The sequence below is a fragment of the Aquarana catesbeiana genome, linkage group LG09, assembly GCF_042186555.1.
Source record: "Aquarana catesbeiana isolate 2022-GZ linkage group LG09, ASM4218655v1, whole genome shotgun sequence".
NCBI classification, from domain to species: Eukaryota; Metazoa; Chordata; class Amphibia; order Anura; family Ranidae; genus Aquarana; species Aquarana catesbeiana.
This window is the reverse complement of record NC_133332.1, coordinates 221,419,882-221,434,651: the sequence shown is the minus strand read 5'-3', so window position 1 is coordinate 221,434,651 and position 14,770 is coordinate 221,419,882.

Here is a 14,770-nt window from a genome sequence, read left to right as displayed (position 1 = left end):
CGCTCATTGGAGCTCTGAGCTGTGGAGGAGCGGGGATTAAGAGTCTCAGCGGCTCGCTGAGAGGCTGAGACTGCCATCAGTCCAGGCACCTGGCAGATCCAGACTTCTATAGTCGAGATAACGTGGTGCCTAGACTGATCTGTGTGACATCAGCAGAGAGCGGACTTTAGACCGCTCTGTGCTAAAAATGGGTCCTAGGAGTGCAATTGCACTCCTGTGACCCGTAGGAGAAGCCCAGCCAAACGAGCTCAGGCTGGACTTCTCTTTTAACTAACTAGCACTAAACTGGAGGGGAGGACAGATGAAGACACCAAATTACATAATCACGTGTTATAGTGACCCTAAACCACCTCTACATGTAAGCATACATCAGATCAATAATACCTTGATGCAGTTCAATATAAAAACAGAAAAAATACATGTAGGTGGGGCAAAAAACAAATGATTCTGGAGACCACATTTCCAGTGTGACTTTAGAACCCCATTAGCTGAAAAGACCTCCATGTATGTCCTGTATCTTCACACTGAAGGGTGACAATTACTAATGATACAAGAACCGTCACACTTCTATTTTCACACACGTTATGGAGAGTAGCTGTGTCATAGAATGTGATAAAAGGTAACAGCCCACAGACAACACGCTTCATCCTGCCACACATACAAAGTTCAGTGTCATTAGCAGAGGCCAATCATTTCTGACACACATTCATCTGTATCTGGTAACACATTAACCGCTTACCAACCGCCACACACACATATACATGGCAGAATGGCTCATACAGGCAAATGGGCGTACCTGTATGTCCCTTCACGTCCCTTTGAATTTGCCGCTTTGCGGGCGCGTGCCCGTGGGTCCCGCAAACTCAATGTTCGCCGGTGGCCCGCGATCGTGAGACAGAGAGGCAGAACGGGGAGATGCCTATGTAAACAAGGCATTTCCCTGTTCTGCCTTGTGACATGACAGGGATCTACTGCTCCCTGTCATCGGGAGCAGTGATCGCTGTCATGTCAGTGGTAGCCCCCCCCCCCACAGTTAGAATAACTCCCTAGGACACACTTAACCCCTTGATCGCCCTCTAGTGTTTAACCCCTTCCCTGCCAGTGTCATTTATACAGTAATCAGTGGCTATTTATAGCACTGATCGCTGTACAATGACAATGGTCCCAAAATAGTGTCAAAGGTGTCCGATGTGTCCGCCATAATGTCGCAGTCCCATTAAAAATCGAATTACTAGTAAAAAAAAATTAATAATAAAAATGCCATAAATCTATCCCCTATTTTGTAGATGCTATAACTTTTGCGCAAACCAATCAATATACGCTTATTGCAATTTTTTTACCAACAAAAAAAAAAATTGTCTTTTATATATTTTTTGGGGATATTTATTATAGCAAAAAGTAAAAAATATTGCTTTTTTTTCAAAATTGTCACACTTTTTTTGTTTATAGCGCAAGAAATAAAAAACGCAGAGGTGATCAAATGCCACCAAAAGAAAGCTCTATTTGTGGGAAAAAAAGGATGACAATTTTGTTTGGGTACAGAGTCGCACGACCGCGCAATTGTCAGTTACACAGTGCCGTATCGCAAAAAATGCTCTGGTCAGGAAGGGGGTAAATCCTTCCGGGGCTGAACTGGTTAAACAGTATAGACACCTATTTTTACTGTTTTTATATAGCTATACCTGCAAAAGGGGCCAGCCTAAAGTGATCTAGCAGGGCTTCAAGTGGTTGTAAAGCCACTTGTCATGTCTCTACAATCCACCATGTTAGGCCCCACTGTATATTCTTTATTAAAAAAAAAAAGCAGATTTGTAACCTTTTTCAGAGCGCTTCCTGGCGCTCACGTGAACGGCCACTACTCTCCTCTCCTGGGCTGACAGCTACAGCGGGAGGGGATGAGAACTCCCACTGACGTCAGCCGGAGGAAGAGAGGAGAGGAGGAGAAGGTCGGGTGGTCACATGAGACTGGGTGGCGCTCTGAAATAGGTTACAAATCTGCTTTTTTTTAATAAAGGATATACAGGGCACATATTGTTACCTAATAGAGTGGCTTGTAGGGACATGACACTGTTATGGTAGCAGCAGGAGGGGGAAGATCAGGGAGCAGATTGGAGCTGACAGGCAAGGGGGGGGGGGGAGAGGAGGACAGAGGAGAGCTGCAGATGACAGAGGCACATAAACTGACCACAGTATCAGGGGCTCAGCAGCCATGATAAACGTGGTCAGTTTACAAAAGGGAGGGCAGCACCAGGCTGGATCAGCCAGGTATTTCAGGTGATAGAAAGGGCCAAATGACACACCACAAGCACTGTACTGTTTAACATGCTTTAAAGGAATAGGACCCATTTTTTTTAAGGTTATAAACACTTTAAACTTCTGACCAAAGTTCCACTTTAAACAACTTCAGCTTCTCTCAGTAGTTTGCCTTCATGCTGAGGCCCACCACTCTTTAAAGGGGTTGTAAACCCTTGTGTTTGTTCACCTTCAAGGTGAACAAACTTGTGGCACTGAGCAGTCCCCCAGCCCCCCTATTCACCTGAGCCTGTTTGCTGCTCCGCCCAGTGTTAATTTTGTCGACTAAAACATTTTAGTAGACTAAATGAATACTATTTTAGTCGACTAAAATACGACTAAAACTAAAATAATTGGGATGACTAAAATATGACTAAAACTAAAATGGCATTTTAGTCAAAAGACTAAACTGGGACTAAAATTAAAATGGCATTTTAGTCAAAAGACTAAGACTAAAACTAAATTGAAATTTGACTTCAAAATTAACACTGGTCTGTAGTGCATGTTCATACCTCAATACCTTAAATAATTTATGAGATTTTTCACTCCAGCGGTATATAATGAGTTTGGAAATTGTAGAGAAATGTTAACTAATGCATTACAATTTAATTACACCCATTAGATTTTAGATTTCAACTAAAATGTACTGGAGATTTTAGTCTACTAAAATGTCCTACGTTTTAGTTGACTAAAATGTACTGGAGATTTAGTCGACTAAATACGACTAAAACTAAAACAATTGCAGAAGACTAAAATGGGACTAAAACTAAAATGCCATTTTAGTCCTAAGACTAAGACTAAAACTAAATTGAAATTTGCAAAATTAACACTGCCCCCACCGGAGACGCGCTCTAACTCTCTGGCCGGGGTTCCCGGCTCTTGATTGGATAGATTGATAGCAGCGGAGCCATTGGCTCCTGCTGCTGTCAATCAAATCCAATGACGCAGGCGCCGGGGGCGGGGCCGAGTCTGGCATTCTGCCTCTACGGACACAAATGCTGGACTCACAGTAACCCCCAGGGAGAGCGCTTCTCCTAATGGGTTTACCGATGCAGGGAAGAGCCGCGAGTTCCATTGGGGGACCCCAGAAGACGATGTGGAGGTAAGTACGACATGTTTGAACTGCACAGTGGAGGCAAGTATGACATGTTTGTTATTAAAAAAAAAAAAAAAGAGGGTTTACAACCCCTTTAAGGCTAGTAATAAACTGAGAAAGCTTGTTTAAAGGCACCTTCCTGTACTTCCATTCCTCAACCTAGCTGAGCTTCCAATCTTGGGCTCTAGGCTCTGGAGCTGCTCCTTCACAAAGCAGTAGACGTGGGAGGCAAATGGTGTTTGGACTCTTCTCGCTTTCTTCAGGCAGCAATTAGAGGACCTCCACCCCTACATCTTCTCCAGACAAAGTCTGGGAGGCAAAAGACTAGAAGGGCCTCCAAAATATTTATCTCTTTCCCTGAACCCATTTCACTGGCAATAATCTTCCTAGTGATTGGCCAGGGTGAAATAAATATTCTTAACCCCTAACAATGTATCTTCTTGCTCTAATAACTGGAGAAGGCTCTCCATGAGTACGTTGGAGGTAATATGCAGTAGGCTTAGAGGAAATTATTAGTATACAGGATTTTCTGTATATAGCGGCAACACTTTGCGTGGCGCTTTACAACATGAAAACTAACAAAAGCATAAAACAATGATCACAGCGTCGGCTAGTTACAGCCTGGCTGTGACACCAGATTTAGACTAGTAGCACTTCAATGTTGGCACTGCTGCTACACAACAAAGAGGACTAGACCAGGGCTCCAGAGAATGAGACGATTCCAGAGAGATTTGTACATTATGCAGAGTGACAAGGTGAGAGAGCTAAAAAAAATAGGTTGAATGCTTGGATTTTGGGATGAGCTGACGTGGCTGGGTTTTGGATGTTATGGGTTACCACACTGCTCACCTGGTCCTTTGTTACTTGCCCTCTTTATTGAACAAATATCCATATTCAGAGGAGTGCCTGCGCCCTCTAGAGTTGGAGACCGTGAAATGCAGACAGCAGGCTTTTCAATATTTTCTTGGAGTTTCCCTGATTTTCCATAATGTAGAAATACAATAAACTGGAAGGTACTTTTTACTATGGCTCTGTGGGAGAGGCAAAGACATTACTACTGCAGGGAAACTTAAAGTATATGTAAACCCAATAACGAATATCTCATATAAGGTTTAACACGTGAACCTGTATTGTGGAAGCTGAGTCCCAAAAATTGGGGATGAAGAGAACTAGTCTAGTCTAGTCACCAGTATTGCCTTTAGTCTTCTTGCAGTTGATCCTTTCCCATTACTGACTTACAATGAGTTTTTCTATACTATATGCTCAATTTACAAAGCTAGTACACCAGTATATATATTTTTTAAGAGTACAAAGTAATTTCAGTTGAACCCAGTGAGACCTAAAAACGGTGTGGTTAAACTAAAGATACTAATCGCTGTGCTTGAAAATGAGCCTTATATCTATATGTAAGGGTGGCCATCTTGGTAGAAGCAGGGCTTTCCTCATACCAACGCTGCCCCCTTGATTTCATACCTGGTTGGGGATTTTTCAAGAAACTTTCCAGTAAGGAGAAAAGTGAGCAGAACACTAGTGACACCACCAAATCTCCTGAGATAAGCAGTCAGAGGCAGCAGTGCCTTAGATCTCACACTGCAGATATACAGCTATGAGGCTACAGGACAGGACTGCATTGGTACAGGAATTGAACAGGAAGGAATTCAAGACAATAGATCACACGGGACACTTTCTGTTATAGGAACACAATGCAATCTGCCTGTCTCCCTAGGCCATTCTGACACACATCATTTAGGGATGGTCTACTCTTGTTACCATCTGGAAACCTGCCTAGAGAAATGCCATGCAGCCATCTCTAGAATGCTTGCATATAGACAAGAATTGGCTGTAAATATGCTGCGGGAGATTGGTAGCACTGAATTACTACTAAGGTTGAAAAAAAAAAGGTGAAAACAAGTATTTTTATTTACAAATAGCAACTTTTTAGGATACATAGTGATTTAGCAAACCAAATGCCATTCAGTTAGCCCTGGTTCACACTATGAATCGCACAGCATTCCTGTGCAATTTAGATGTGATTCAGTGCGGTGAGATTTGAGCCTATTCATTTTGAATAGGGTTGCACCGATACCGAGCATTTGCACAAGTACTTGTACTCGTGCAAATGCTCCGATGCTTAATCCGATACCTTTGGCAGCCTCAGAGATGATCAGTGCAGTGGTGGGGGAGTTACAAGCACCGATCTTCCTGTGTGACTTTCAATAAAGCAGCTCAGTGATGTCGCTGGGGGGGCGGGGGCCGCACACTTGCCAGAGGGGTGACACCTGTGGGCAGCAGTGTTGCACGGTCCGCACACCCCTGCACTGATCTGTGTCTCTCCGTCTGTCTCTCTCAGCGGAGCGGACTGAAGCCGCCTCCTCCCTCCTCTCTGTTTACATGTACACAGGACAGGAGGAGGGACACACCGCTATGCATATTCCGCGCTGTTTGAGGTCTGAACAGTGTATTGTATCTTAGATGGACATGTGGTGGGGCGCTATGGGAGGGGGGGGGAACTACTAGCGCAAGTGGAGAGGGGGGTCTGCACTGGGGGTGTGTCTATGCTGATGGAGAGGGGGGGTCTGCACTGAGGGGGGGTCTATGTTGATGGTGGGGGGGGTCTGCACTGAGGGGGTCTATGCTGATGGGGGGGCTATGCTGATGGAGGGGGAGGGTCTGCACTGAGGGGGGAGGTCTGTACTGATGGAGGGGGGTCTGTACTTAATGGGGGAGTTTATACTGAGGAGGAGGGGATCTGTACTGAGTGAGGGGGGTCTCTACTTAGTGGGGGGGTCTGTAGTTAGTGGAGGAGGGTCTGTATTTAGTGGGGGGTCTGTACTTAATGGAGGGGGGTCTGTACTTAATGGAGGGGGGTCTGTACTTAATGGAGGGGGGTCTGTAGTTAGTGGAGGGGGGTCTGTATTTAGTGGGCGGGTCTGTACTTAATGGCGGGGGTCTGTAGTTAGCGGAGGTGGGTCTAAAATGAGGGAGGGGGGTCTGTACTGAAGGGGGACTATAGTTGGTGGAGGGGGGATGACACCAATTTTTTCCGCCCTGGGACGCCACTGAAGCAGCTGACAGGCGCTTTTCCTCCTCTCCCTCCCATGGCTTTCAGCTGCTTTATTGAAAGCCACACAGGGAGATCGGTGATTGTAACTCCCCTACCGCTGCACCAATTATCCCTGACTGTCCCCTGTCCATGTCCTCCTCTGGTCCCCGTCCGTGTCCTCCTCCTGTCATGATGGAGAGCAGATGGGAACCAGAGGAGATCTATGTAATTTACCGGATCCTTCCTTTTCTGAATGAACAGAGTCAGTGATCACTGACTCTGTTCATTCATAACTGAGCATCGTAAACTGTGTTTACGATGCTTCAGTTTATGAATGAACAAGAGCCTCTGTCTCCTGTCCATTCATCTTCAGTGCAGAAAAGGACTGGGGAATCTCTGTCCTCAGTTCCTTTCCCTGTCTCAAAGGTGAGATGTCAGGGGTCTGTTGAGACCCTTGATATCTCACCAAAGCCCACGTTTATTACAAGTATTGTAATAAATATTTAAAAGTTAGATTGTAAAAAAATAAAAAAAACACTGACACCCTCCACTCCCCCCCCCCCCCCCAAAAAAGGAAGCATTGTAAAAAAATATATGTATATTAACAAAAAAAAATATGAATTGTAAAAAATACTAAAAAAAATAAACATTGTAAAAAATGTAGTTGTAAAAGAAATTTAAATAAAAAACTACTGACACAGTCCATGCCTCATCAGTGCCAATAAGTGCTGCATATTAGTGCCACTGTCTGTCACATGACATCAAAGTATCAGTAATCGGTATCAGCGAGTACTTGAAAAAAGTATTGGTACAGTCAAACTCACTGTGTTTGCGACCTGCTTTTGTGGTGTACTGACACCCACTGCAGATCACAATGGCAGTGAGATTTGAACATGGTCCGGGAAATGTGCACGGATCGGGAGTTTCCCGCATCGCATTCTAGTGTGAACTTGGGCTTAGGGTTTATATCTACTTTAACCCCTTCCATCCTTGACAAAAGCAACTAGTGTTTCTGTGTTGTGTTGGGTACTAAACACCTCAACTAAGCATCATCTTGACCACATATAACTGCTTTGCTGTGTGCACAGTTTGCAGAATGTATGCTTACTTTTGAAAGTTGGCCAGTCACAAAACCTGTATCAGGATTTTCAAAGCCCCCACAAAATAGATGCGAGTGTGCTCTCTGCAAACACTGTGTACCAGCCTCAGATTCGAGGTCAGATCTCATATTTGTTACAATGTCCTTATCCACTGTGCACTCTCTACAGAGCTGTAGTAGACGTCATGTGAGGAGCTGGCCTTCACCAGCTGCAACGCGTTGGTAGCCTTGAATTAGATATTGCTCTTGTTTGTTAGCATTTTGTATCCAAGCAACCCATTGGAGTTATTTATAAAAACTGCTAAAAAAATTTGCTTTTTTTCTTCTTCTAACTCCACTGTCAAGAATTGTCATGGGAAGTGCTCTGATCATCAGGTTGCCTGCAGATACAAAATGAGTAATACACAGAGATATGTGGAGCAATTTTATTTGTTTCCAAACTGTTTAATAACAACACAGTATAAGGATATTTTAAGGTGCAATTCCAGGGAACAGTAAAGGTAAAGCCAGTGAATGACAAAGTAAGAAACACTGAAACCATAATAAAATCAGGAGGTCTACTTATTTTACCCTAATCTGGGTTACGGATCTGTAATCCTCTAGAACCAGTTTTCACAGAGCATCTCACATGTGCATTGGCTGGATCTGCTTCCTGAATCCCCTTGATAACATCGTCTATTTCTGCATGCTATATCACCCTTCAGAATTAACTATCCATCTAGGTGGCTGCAAGAAATGTCTTATCCATTAATACATAAGACCTTTTGGGGGGAATTTATCAAGATTGGAACAAACAGAATCAGTAATCAGCTTCTAACTTTAGACTCCTTTCCAACTGATGCGCACAAAAACGCAATTTTTCCCCTTTAAATCGTATGCGACTTTTAACCTCGCTACTCTGCATTTGCTCTGCGGTTTGAAAAGTCCTGCATGCTGCATCTTTGGCAGGCTTTCAAAAAGCCCGCCAAAGATACACCTTCCATTGAAGTCAATGGGAACCATATCAAAAATTCACCAAAAACGTGCCTGGGGTGTGATGTTAGGTGCCTTTTTGGTGTTACATGCCAAAAATATGCTGGTTGTTAAGGAGCAGGCACCCGCCTGCGTCCTTAACAACTAGTGAATAGCTGATTATTATGGAGCTGGCTTCCTTAAAAATCAGTCGATAGGTAAACAATGTCCCCCTGAACTCCCCCCCTCTTCCCCACCAGCCTAGCATGGGAGTTCTGCAATCTTGCCATCCAGCTCCTCCAGTCCAGCCGCCCCCCTTTCCTCCCCTTACACATTATGGCTGTTACTCCAGGCTGACCTGTCCACCCGCTGTTTCTCTGCCTCCTCCCCTTCCGTGGTAGCATCATGCAGCAGTCTTGTCTTGGGGGCCATGATAACTCACACAAGGAACCAGCTAAGCAGACCATATTTAGTTATTCAAGCTTTTTTTTTATCATATGGATCCGAATTGCCTTGCCTAACAATCCGATCTTAACCAGTCATTCTCAAATAACTTTATTCTTTCAAGCTTTGGACTGCCCTCAAGGGTTTCCCTATCAGCTGCATTAGCCCTGATGTGCTGCCCCCACTCTTATGCCACGTACACACGGTCGGACTGGTCCGACAGACTTTCCAGCGAACTTTCGACTGACTTTTTAACAAACGGACTTGCCTACACACGATCACACCAAAGTCTGACGGATTTGTACGTGATGACGTACACCGGACTAGCCAATAGCTGCCCTAGCGTAGTTTTTTGTCCGTCGGACTAGCATACAGATGAGCGGATTTCTGGGTCTGGCGGAGTTACGACGTAAAGATTTGAAGCATGTTCCAAATCTAAAGTCCGTCAGATTTGCGACTGGAAAAGTCCGCCGAAGGTCCGGTGAAGCCCACACACGATCGGATTGTCCGCCAGATTTGGTCCGTTGGCGTCCGTTGGACCAGTCCGGTTGAAGAGTCCGACCATGTGTGCGCTGCATTAGGGTTGACATGGACCCTGCCAATTGGACTGAACGTTTTGTGCTCCTGATTGCTTGCATGAGCTCCTGAAGAAGCAGGTTGTTGGCAAAATGCATAAAGATCAGAGACCAAGACCAGCATCTTCTGTGATCCAGCCTAATATATTTATGGATAATAGTTGTTGTTAATACTTTTTTTGATGTACATTCATATTTCATATAAGCTAGGTCCTAAGAGGACAAATATACTCCAACTGAATTGAGGCTACACGTATGACAAGTGTTTGCAGCTTCTATACCACTTTTTATGGAATTTTGTGAATAAACTTTTGTGTTTTTTTTTATTGTTTGTGAGTACTCATTTCCTTTACCTGGGGTTATAAGTGGAAACCTTTAGGCTGAGTTATATACGAATTGGATGTGGGTTTCCCGGCATTCATTAGACAGTTATTTACACCACTGCACTGCAAAAACGCACATTGTGTGTGCATGTGTAAAAATATATAAATGGCACCCCAATGCACCTTTCCAATACATCTCCACTAATGTATGTTGCAGTGTACTGTGCTGCACGGAGGAAACATTCCGCTGGAGTGATTTTGGGCAATTGTGGCATGTAAGGCAGCCCATTCAAAGTAAGTCATTGGCTGCCTAAACACAACGCACATCAGTGCTTAACATAATGGAGAGGGGAAGATTTACTAAAACTGAATCTGAAGAAGCTGTGCAAAGTAACCAATCAGCTTCCAGGTTTTATTGTCAAAGCTTAAAGCGGAGCTCCAGGCTCCTTCAGAAAATATTAAAAGTCAGCAGCTACAAATACTGTAGCTGTTGACTTTTAATAGAAGGGTACTTACCTGTCCAGCAAATTTTTCCATTGGCTCTCTGGTGCTGCCGTCGCTATCTTGGCCTAAGAGAAACCTAAGAGTTCTCTACTGAGCATGTGCGAAGCGCGCTGCGCTTTGTGAATGGCCCGGTGGAGGGGGAAGAAGGAGGGGGGGTGAACGTCTATCTGAGTTCGCCGCGCCCCCCCCCCCCCAAAAAAAGATGCTAAATGTGGCAGCGGAAGGGGGGGAGAAGGCAAACAAGCAGAGCTTCCCCGTTTGGGTGGAGCACCGCTTTAATTTAACAAGCTGAAATTAGAAGCTGATTGGTTACAATGCACAGCTGCACCAGATTCTGTGTGCACCAGTTTTAGTAAATCTCCCCCAATATGTGAATGGGCCCTGAATTTTGTGCTTGGATTCACACTAGTGTGTTTGGAACACTGCATGTGATTCGCACAGAAATCGCACTGCATTCCTGTGCACATCACATGCGATGTCTGTGTGGTGCGATTTGAGCCATACATTTTGTATGGCTCAAATCGCATCAAATCCGCACCAAAATGGTGCAGAACCCTTTTTATTCCCCGCACCTGAATTGCATTGCATGGGTGTTCACACCCATGCAATGTGATTCTGGCAATTACACTGCTTTTTTAATCTATTTTGGGATGCCGTTAATCTAACATTGACACCCACAGCAGATCGCATGGATGCCGTTCGATTGCTATGCAGTGCGATGAGGGGAAACACAGCAAATCGTGTCTGTTTCCCACATCGCACCAGTATGAACCAGGGCTCAGTTTTAATCCGCTAAATACATTCCAGGTACATCAAAACAAAAGCTGTGCAAAGTCTTACAATTTATTTCTTTGGAAAAGCAGAAACAACCTAGTAGAAAAGCCTGTCCCCTGGCAGCATGCTGCAGAGTGGAATCCTTTGCTCTATGGGTAAGCAGTGATCTCCTCACAGAGGTCCAATAAGTCCCCTGCTGCTTCAGAGCCAGAGCTCTCCAATCAGAGGGGAAACTGAGCTTTGCTGATTGTACAGCTATAGGTCTGAAGGCATGTTGGATCTCTGCAGAGAGACCACTGCTCCCCACAGAGAGCAAGGGTCCCACTCTGCAGCTGCTGGCAGGGTACAGGCTTTTCTACTCACGCTTCCTTTTGCTAGGTGAACATCCTCTAATCTTTTTGTAAATCAACCCCACTGCACTTTTTTGAAGGTTGACCATGACTATACAGTTGAAAAACTCAAGTCAGTGCATCCCAAAGTTACTGCACTGAAAAAATAAGCTAAAAGACATAACAGGAAATAAGCCAACTCATCTGGTGGAAACCTCTACAGCATGCTATGCACAAATTCTCCACCAGATGATGCTCATGTTCCATACACCCGCCTCTCTGGAGCTTTCTATAATACACAATGGGTGCTCTTTGCTGACTATTTCTCAGGATATGAACTAAGAAATTCAACCTGGTTGTGTGTGCAGTGGCATCACTAGGTTTGGTGTCACCTGGTGCAGTAAAAAATGGTGTCATCCCCCCCACCCCCCTATTTTCGGGTCGGCAGCCCACTGCTGGAGCTCATTGGTATGTGTTGCGGCAGTCAATAAGGCCTGTAGGCAGCATTAAGGTTCGAGAATAGCAGGGTAGGCACTTCCTAATGGCTCAGTCCCTAGGAACAGTAATGGATAATGGCCAACAAGCCCTCCTTCCAGATCCAGTGAAACTGCAGCAGTGATCCCTCTGGCTGGACGTTCGCTCAATCTGGGTTGCCCAGGCCGGCTCTGGTCAGTAGTGTTAGCACGGCTGTGTCACATGGCAGTGGCTCAGTCTTTCTCCCTCTGGTGGTGCTGGCCAGCGTGGCTCTCTCTCTCTGATGGTGCAGATACAGCTTGGCTCTCTTTGGTGGTGCGGGTACAGCGTGGCTAGGGTTGCCTCCTTTGCTTCAAGCCAAACCGAACTCTTTACCCACCTGGGACACCTTTGGGTGCCCCAAGGAGAGTAGTAATGTGGTGTGCATAGCGTGCCACAGCGAACAGTGGGTGTAGCCAGGGCTTTTTTTCAGCAGGAACTAGGGGGAACTCAGTTCCACCACCTCTGGCTCAGGTCTTCTGCTCCCTGCTCACCACTATCACTTGGTAACACTGAAGTCCAGCTTCTGCGTTTACAAGTGGTAGCTTATCTCAGATGCCCAGGATTCAGTGCAGTCATGGGCAGGAGAGGGTGCTTGGTAGGCTGCACCCTCTGTGGTCTCCATTTTTTCCCTGGTGACCAGTTGTTGATGCTCCTACTGCATGATCTATCTTGCAAGTGACTGTAGTATAGTATAGTATGATGGGAGGTACTACAGCCGGATAGGTGTTTCAGCTTAATATTACAACAAAGGTAAGACATATGACAGATGGTAGAGCTTTTAAGGGGGGGGGAGAAAATGAGGGCAGTGGAGTAAGGGGGCTGTATGCAGAGGGAAGAGCTACTATTTGATGCCATTTGGCAGGAATGTGTGTGCGGCGGGCATGGTTGAGTTCCTGCACCTATTCTCTGAGAATAAAAGCCCTGGGTGTAGCCAAACAGCTCTTGCTGACATCATCGTCCTGCCACAGCGAACAGTGGGTGTAGCCAAACTGCTCTTGCTGACATCATCGCTCTGCCCCCCAATGATACCGAACCTGCCCCCAGACAGCCGCCCACAGTTCCCAGATGACAACAGATTTGTGTGTGACTATCTTGGTTACTTGGGGAGCCACAGGACAGTCTGCATAATGTGCCTGTGTTTCAGTCAGACACAAGATTCACAACTCGAATTGTCCGGGTGAATCCTGGACAGGTGGCAACCCTAAGCGTGGCTCTCTCTGGTGGTGCGGGTACAGTGTGGCTCTCTCTCTGGTGGTGCAGGTACAGCGTGGCTCTCTCTGTGGTGGTGCGGGTACAGTGTGGCTCTCTCTCTGGTGGTGCGGGTACAGCGTTGCTCTCTCTCTGGTGGAGTGGGTACAGCGTGGCTCTCTCTTTGGTGGTACGAGTACAGTGTGGCTTTCTCTCTGATAGTGCAAGTATAGTGTGGCTCTCTCTTTGGTGGTGCGGGTACAGCAAGGCTTTCTCTCTCTCCCCCCAGCAGAGTGCATGCTGGGGGCTTTAGCCTGCTCCTGTGGACAAAACTGGGGCTGCCCATCTTCTGGGACTACATGTCCCATGATGCTCCGCTAGACCCTAGTCTCTGCTGTGGCCAATGGGGATGGAAACAGACCGGCAGCAAGCTATGCAACAAACCAGCTGATCCTCCATTAGTCCAGCACAGGGCACCGAACAAACACTCCTCCCTCTTATCACACCAGCTCTGGGCGGCTTAGGTGTAACTTGGTGGCGAACACAATGCCATACCCACCCCTCGTCCCCATCATCACAGCAGCTAACCTCGGGCTTGGGAGGACACCCCCCCATCGCAATTCAAGACCCTGCCTGTTACCGCACCAGCTCAGGGCCAGTTTGGGCAGCAGCCGGAGAAGGCATGGAGATGGTGACAGGCAAAATCATCAGTAGTGCAGTAGTGAGAGGAGGAAAACACAGGTCAGATGCGGCATTGGGCTGATAAAAAAACTGTCAACAAAAGCCAGGGCTTTTGCCACCCTCTGGATGGTGTCACCCCTCTAGCGGGTGACACCGAACGACGCCACTGCATGTGTGTGTGAGACACCACTATTTTCCATATACCTGTACATTGTGTTTGCTGAGAAACACATCTAAGGCTCTATTCACACTTGTGCGATTTGTCTTGTGACTAAGGCTGGCCATACATTATATAATTTTCTTATTCAATTCCTTTAGATTTACCTTCAACTATGTAGTGCAAGGGCCTGCCTGATTGCATACAAATTGAAAGTGTTTAGGTCTGACCTCATATTTTATGGTTTTGGTAAATCTAAAGGAAAGCTGTATAATGTATGGCCAGCCTTAGGACACAAAGTCGCATGAAAAGTCGCAGCCCATGTATTCAATGAAAGCCGACTTTAAAAAGGTTCCTGCTCGACTACTTTACTGCAATTTGTGTGCCATAGACTGCAATGTAAACTCTCAAAAGTCGCATCTTTATGTTATCAATGCAGTAGTTGTGCAGCAGTCAAAGCCAAAGTTGCATCCAAGTTTTACCCATCCAAAGTTGCATCAAAGTTGCAATGGAAATCGCATGACTTTGGAGTCGCACAAGTGTGAATGGAGCATAAAAGTGTTTTGCATTTATCTACACTCCCTGCTGACACAACCAACTGTGGAAGGGAGCTCCATCTCTTTACCACTTTAACAGTAGAGAACCCCTTACACAGTTTAAGATTGAACTGCTTCTCATTCAACTTCATTATATGGCTGCATGTCCTCTTTAGAGATCGTAGTCCTCTTTAGAGGCCTTTAACCACTTCCGGATCGCCTGCAGTACATATACTGCCCCAAGGCGGCTCTATTATGCAAA